The sequence below is a fragment of the Myotis lucifugus genome, unplaced genomic scaffold (assembly GCF_000147115.1).
Source record: "Myotis lucifugus unplaced genomic scaffold, Myoluc2.0 scaffold_99, whole genome shotgun sequence".
NCBI lineage: Eukaryota > Metazoa > Chordata > Mammalia > Chiroptera > Vespertilionidae > Myotis > Myotis lucifugus.
In genome coordinates, this window is record NW_005871147.1 from 379338 (window position 1) to 385707 (window position 6370).

Below are 6370 nucleotides of genomic sequence, written 5' to 3' on the forward strand. Positions count from 1 at the left end.
AAACCCAAGAGTGGGAACTGAAAGCCGGGAGATGAAGGCAAAAATAGATTGGCGGGTGCTTTTCCGAAAGAGCCAAGAGAAGGCAGGTGCAGGAATTTAAACCTCTAGACTAGTGAGCTTTCGCAACAGCCCTTTTCGGGACCCCTCTTGTGGGCCGAGAGCTTTGTTACTTTCACTGTAATAACTGGCTTCCCTTTGCTTATCCCTTCCTTGTCCATGAATTCATCAACTTCTGGAGACAACCTACCCAGCAGCTCACACGCGGGTCTCCCTGCCAGGCATTCAACAGGAAAGGGCCTTTTGTTCTAAGCTTGTAGGAAGTCTGGGCGGGACTTGTGATCTACCCACAGCATTTCCTGGGAAAAGAACCTGGTCCGGGCTGCAGTAGGGGCTGGCCTCTAACCTTGGCCTGGCCGTCCCGGCCCTCCCCCCACATCCCCTGGCCTTCATGAGAGGCTGGGAAGGACCGATTTGTATACATCCTTAGGTCAGCTGACCTGGGGGGTTGGGTAGTCCTGTTTGTCTCAGGCAAAGCCCCCTGGCTTGGGGAAAGGGGCAAAACGTTAGTGTGTGTGTGTGTGTGTGTGTGTGCACACGCGCGCTGGGGAAGGGGGGGCGGGGTGTCCTGCTTTCCAGCAGAGAAACATCTCCTTCGTGGCTGCAACGTGGGCCAAGGCCCGGGCTACGTCTGACACCTAGTGGCCACCTGAGACCAGGGCGGGGCGAGGGCAAAGCAGAAGGTGAAGGGAGGAAAGGGAGGAAATCTGGCCGCGCTCCTTCCCGGGCACCTGGCCCGTCCCCGCCCCGCCCATCCCTGCAGCTTGGCCCGCAGCCTCCGAGGAGCCTGGGCCGAGAAGGCCCCTCCACACCCACGGGGTCGCAGGTCACCATGCGCCCCCGAACGTGGGAGACCCCGGATTAGAAGGTTACCTGCGCTGGGTCTGGAAGGCCGGTGGCGGGGGCCGCCTGCGCGCCCCCCAGCATCCTGCGCCCCTGCCACGCGGGACTCCAGGTTGGGGCTCGGATGTGACAGGACCCTGTCCCGAGATCCAGGGACCATTGGGGGCACTTCCGGACCCCGCGACGCCCCCCCATCCCCGCGCTTGACCTTCGTCGCGTCGGCCGCGGCGCCGCCAACTCGCCGCCGCCCGGTCGCCATGGCGACGCCGCGGCTCCAAGGGCGGCGCGACTCGCGGAACCGGCAAGAAGCGGCCCCGGCGCGGCGCGGCGGAGCTGTCGGGCAAGGTGGGAGTCCCGGCGCAGGCGGGTACCAGCTTCGCGGCCCGGCACCCGGCCAGGTAGGCGGCCCGGGTTTGGGGGAGCGGCGCCCGGCGAGGGTCGGGAGGGGCTCAGGTGTGTGTGTGCGTGTGTGGGGCGGAGGGCGCAGAGCGGGTGGGGACGGCGGGCCAGGTGCGCCCGATCGCGCCGAGCAGGCCCGGCTCCCGGAGCGCAGCGGGTGTTTGTGGGCCGCACCTGCGGTCGCACCTGTCTCTCGCCTCCCCTGCTTCCCGGGCTCGGGGACCACCGAGCGAGGCCCGAGGGTAAAGAGCGTGCCCTGCCCCTTCCCGGGCGGTCAGCCTTCGGCCCCGGGCTTCCTCTGTGCGAGTCTCCGCGGAAGTTGGAATGGAAGGGCCTATGGCTGAGATTGGGCCCTGTTCCCTGGCCGGGGTAGAAGGAGGGAGAAGACAGAAGTGGATCAACCACCTTTTGCCACGACTGGTCTTCTGAAACCTGAGACACAGACGGCCAAATTGTGCCTCCCGCCGCCTCGCTTCTCTCCTTATTGCCCCTGTGGCAGGGCTGGCGTGTCTAGATCCCCTCCTCCAAACTAACATCCTCAGCTTTTTGGTGTGAAAGTGGGAGTTAACCATTTGGGAAATCCTGACTGCTTGGGTTGGCTTGGGTGGGCCGTGAATTGTGGTACAGGAGGTGCAGAACTGAGCGACGTAGGCCTTTGACACCTGCCGGCTGGGAAGGCACCACCCCTCTCTGCCGGCCCTTCCCCCAGGGCACCGCCAGAGATCCACGTGGGCCCTGCAGTCCTGGCAGGTCATCGGAGGCTGGCACCCCTGCCACACCTCTCCCCCCCCAGTGGTTGCCCCTCTCCTCTCATTCATTCCACCTTGTTGGTCTTGGAGAATTTTCTAAGGCTCATTAAATGAAGCTCGATTCTGTCCCTGTATTTTCAGAGCAAAAAAAAACACACAAAAAAAGCTTTGCCACCTTCTTGTAGGTACCTTGGTTTCTCCTGTGAAATTGGATTGAGGCAGAAAATACAAGCAACGTGTAAGATGAGCCCCATAAGAGGAAGGGCTGCGACCACCTCACCCCCGTGTAGGAGCCTCCTGAACCCAGAGTGCAACCACCTCCTGTCCCACTGCTTCCCTTGGCAGGCACAGCTTGGGGTGGTTCGGCAGCAGTGGAAGGCGTTGGTGAAAGAATCACCCCAGATCCCGGGGGTTGGGGGGGGGGCTCTGCTCAGTGGATGGCTGATGATGGACAGAGGGGAGTGTGGCTTTATTAGAGGGGGTCTTGCTGTCTGCGCCACCTGGTTCTCTGTAGCCCCAAACCACGGGTGTCAACAGCGTTTGAAATGTGGCTCTTCCTACTAAGACCAGATTTACTAGTAGCTTTTGTTCGATTGCTGTTGCCTGAATGCCTACTGCGTGGCAGGCAGCGTGCGAGGCTCGGGTACAGACCAAACCTCATCTTTGCTTCAGGCCAGTAAAGTGGACCTCGGTGTCCTCCTCCTTATGGCCGAGGAAGCGGGCTCAGAGGGGAGACCGGGGCTGCCTGGGAGCACACAGTCGAACTGGGGCTGGCTTTGAAGCCACACGTCTGACCAGGCTGCACTGTGACTCCCATGGGCCTTTGCGGACCCCTTCCTCCATAAAAACTATAGTAAGTAAATATGATGTTTTATGACTGTGTAGGTTTAAAGACAAATATAATCCAGACTGGATTAAAAATTAAAACATTTTCTTCAACCCTAAAATTTTATTTTTCCTCCTGATTTCAACAGAAATCAAGACATTTTTTTGAGGGGGAGGGTCCCTACAAGTAATGGAGCCCTGGCACTGAGTCCCCTGTACCTAATGGGGAACTGGACTCCGTGTCTGACTCTCAGCTTAGCTTTCTTCCTGGGGGCTCCTGGGAGGTGGGCTGGTAAGAAAGTGCCCTGCCTCGCAGCTCAGCCCTCGTTTTGCCATTCCTCCATCATCTTCTAGGACAGTGGTCGCCAGCCTTTCGGACCTCACGCACCACCGGTTGGCGATCACTGTTCTAGGACACTCTAGGGCTAGCATGTCAAACTCGTGGCCGGCAGGCCCCATGCCTCTTTTAAATTGAGCTTTACCCCCCCCCCCCCCTGCCCATCAAGAAAAGATCCAGCCCCACCCCCAACACAGTCTCTCTAACCCAGTTAAAGGCCTGCTGTTGATAAGCAGGGCAGTGGCCAGGCCGGAGGACGTGCGCAGTGTCTGGTCCCCACAATGAGATTAGGCCTGGCGACCTTTTAATGAAACAGTGGCATGGGGAGGGAGAGTGACGCTCAGCACGTTCGAGCCCTGCGGGTGGCTCCGGTCCCGGTTGATTTCATTAAGTGGAGTCTGGCTCAGGTGGACATGGGGGGGGGAGCGGCTGTGCAGGAGCTGCGAGGGTCTGGCGCCACGTCCTGTGCTCTGACAGGGGAAGGGCGGGGGCCATGCGAGGGGCCGCATGGGCCCCTCCGGCTCCAAGACTGGTCTGGGCAGAGGAAGCCTTTGGGATGGAGAGCGTCTGCTTCCAGGCCTTCGAAGCTGCCGCCCACATTTCGCTCTGGGAACAGGGGAGGCCCAGAGTTCTGGGGGGCCAACCCAGCTGGGAAAGAAGGACGAAGAGTGTCCTTGCTCTCCCCATTGGGAAGTGAAGGAGCATGACCCCAAGGCATGTGCTTACCAGGGAGAGCGTCTCAAATGATTTCACAGTTTCAAATGCAAATGTGCTTGTGGGTAGGTGGGATTCCGTCCAGCCTGGAAATGTCTCCTCTGAACCCCCGACATCATCGGAAGCAGCCCCTCTTTGCACAAAGATCGGTTGTCAGTTTTGTTGAACGAAATAAGCAAGGGGGGAAGTGCCGTTGCCGATGGCATCCTCCAGCTCATCGTCTACAAAACACAGAGCCACTCACTGCTCTGTCTTTTCTGTAAATCTGGATTTTCACGCTTAGATCGTATTTCACGCTTAGGTCACCTGTAGGCGGCAGGCGCAGGCCTGCCAGAGGTAGGCTGGTCTTGCTTGGTGTGAGTTTTCCTGTCGTCCCTCATACCTGGGCTGAGAATCACCCTCAGTTTGGAAGGGGACGGAGGAAACAGATTGGGCCTCCGTAATTCCAAAGGTCATTCTTTGTCTCTGGCTGGATGCCTACTTACCAGGGGTCCATGTGGACCAGGAGGGCTGCCTTTGGAGCATTTGACACGAAGATCTGGACACGAGCCTTCTGCCATCCCTGCTCTCTTAACCTTCTGTTCCCACCCTGCTGGCTTTTCAGCCCACAGGGGGCGCCAGTGGTCATGGGTTTAAACGGCCTTAGGAGCATGGTTCCCCCAGGGTGAGGAGGATGGGGAGCCCTGCTTCAAAGCACCTTCCTTGGCCAACACCCATTCAGATCCGGGATTGGCTTCAGTATTTGGAAAGTGTGACAGCTGTACCCTAGTGACTGGGCATCAGAATGGGCAAAGTCACAACACCCACAGACAGCCAATCCGAGGCGGTCCAGAGGGGGCACCGCGTGAGCGTTTTCAGGAGGGAAGTGCTCTTGGAGCCCGAGTTTAACGCGTGGCTTGAATTCTTACTGCCCTTTTACTTTAAAATCTGCATCTGCTCTGCAAGTTACCTACTCGCCCCTTGCAGGCAGGGCCTCTCCTGTGTGGTTCCAGCCTCCGGCAGTGAGTTCGGCTTGGCGTCCAGCTTGTAGGAGCTGCTCAACAGACAACTGAGCTGAGCAGCTACTTGCTGCTGATAATTTGGGGCTCGTCCTTTATCCTCTTTGAGCCCCGATTTCATCCATCAAATGGGGATAATGCTATTATCATGGTGTCATTGCAAAGATTACATGGGAGGACGTGGGGGGTGTTGAGGACAGAGTAGGGGTTCCCTAGTGATGAAGTCCCCGTCCTCCCCTCCACTCTGCCTGTCTCCTTAGGAAACTGGTTGGTCAGGAACAACACTGGCTCTGGCTGCCTCACCACCGAGCGGCTCGGAGTCCCCGGGACCGTCCTTGGCCGCCTGAGCGCCCCCTCTGCTCTTGCTGTTCGTCCCCCTTGGATGAGAGAGGCGTGGCAGGCCCAGGGGCAGAGCAGGTTCCTGCTGTCCTTCCTAATTCAGAGCTAATCAGATTCCGACAGCCCGGGCTCGCTGGGTGAATCTAATAAAGGACAGGACAGCATTTCTCTTCGGCACATTTTCCTTGTTGGAATCGGGCAAGGATTAGACCCCAAGGACACAGAGAGGGAGGCGCACTCCCTGCCTTCAAGGAGCTCACAGGGTGGCTAGCAGAGAGGCCGGGAGCACAGGAAGCAGGACACCAACAAGGGTGAGCAAGCGCCAGGCCAGCCTTGGGGACGCGGAGGAGGGGGATGAAGTGATGAGCACGCGCCCATTTCAGGTTGCGGGGGGCGGCGGGAGGGGAAGAGGGGGCAGTCGCAGGGAGCAGGGGTCCCGGCGCCCGGGCGTGTGAAGTGGGGGAATAACACAGGTTGTGTCATTAGACCCAGGAACAGTGACAGTCCCCCCGAGCGGACTCGGGCTGCAGGTGGAACCCGAGTGAGGATCATGTGCGGAGTTGGCATTTCACTGGCCGGGAGTGAGCGGCTGTTCGTGTGGCGGGTCAGACAGACTGAAGAGGGCAGAGAGATGGGGCAGAAGCTCGGTGCCCTGGCTTGGGGGTGGTGACAGTGAAGATGGCCAGGAGGGAGGTGATAGGTGATGGGGAGAGGCCTGGGGAGGACCCCCGGACGAGGAGGAGAGGCCGCTCTGGGCACCTGGGAGGTCGGGAGAGGAGTGTGGCTCCGGATGGGCTGTGTGTCAGGATGTCCAGGTAGAGATGTTAGTGGACAGGGAGACGGGGTTTGACTTGGGGGAGAGGACAGAACCGGCACCAGCTGTAGGCGTCGCCAGTGTAGAGTCGACAGGTAAGGACAGAGGCGAGAGGTTCCCTGTGTGCCGGGGTTTCTGACACAGGTGTTCCCACCACCATGGCTGTGTTTCTGGGAGATGACTTGCCAGAATGTACCTAAGACCTAAAAAAGCACCTGGCCCTCCCCTCGGGACTCCATCCCCCCACGTTCCGGAGCTAACTAGGCAGGTGTGCAAAGAAGAACACTGCGGGCTG

The 6370-nt window shown here is 59.2% G+C and overlaps 1 protein-coding gene across 3 annotated transcripts in view; it reads left to right on the forward strand.

The window, feature by feature from the left end:
- The first annotated feature begins 820 nt into the window (after positions 1-820).
- Positions 821-6370, forward strand: part of LOC102418255 (cytochrome b561) — a 10504-nt gene continuing 4954 nt past the window's right edge. The window contains exon 1 of one of the 3 annotated variants that reach the window (XM_023756764.1): positions 821-1012. The gene's annotated coding sequence lies outside the window, so the exon portion shown is untranslated. Of the gene's footprint in view, positions 1013-1249; positions 1299-5214; positions 5573-6370 lie in introns of those variants that run through there. The other 2 variants (XM_023756763.1, XM_023756762.1) reach the window with 2 other exon arrangements.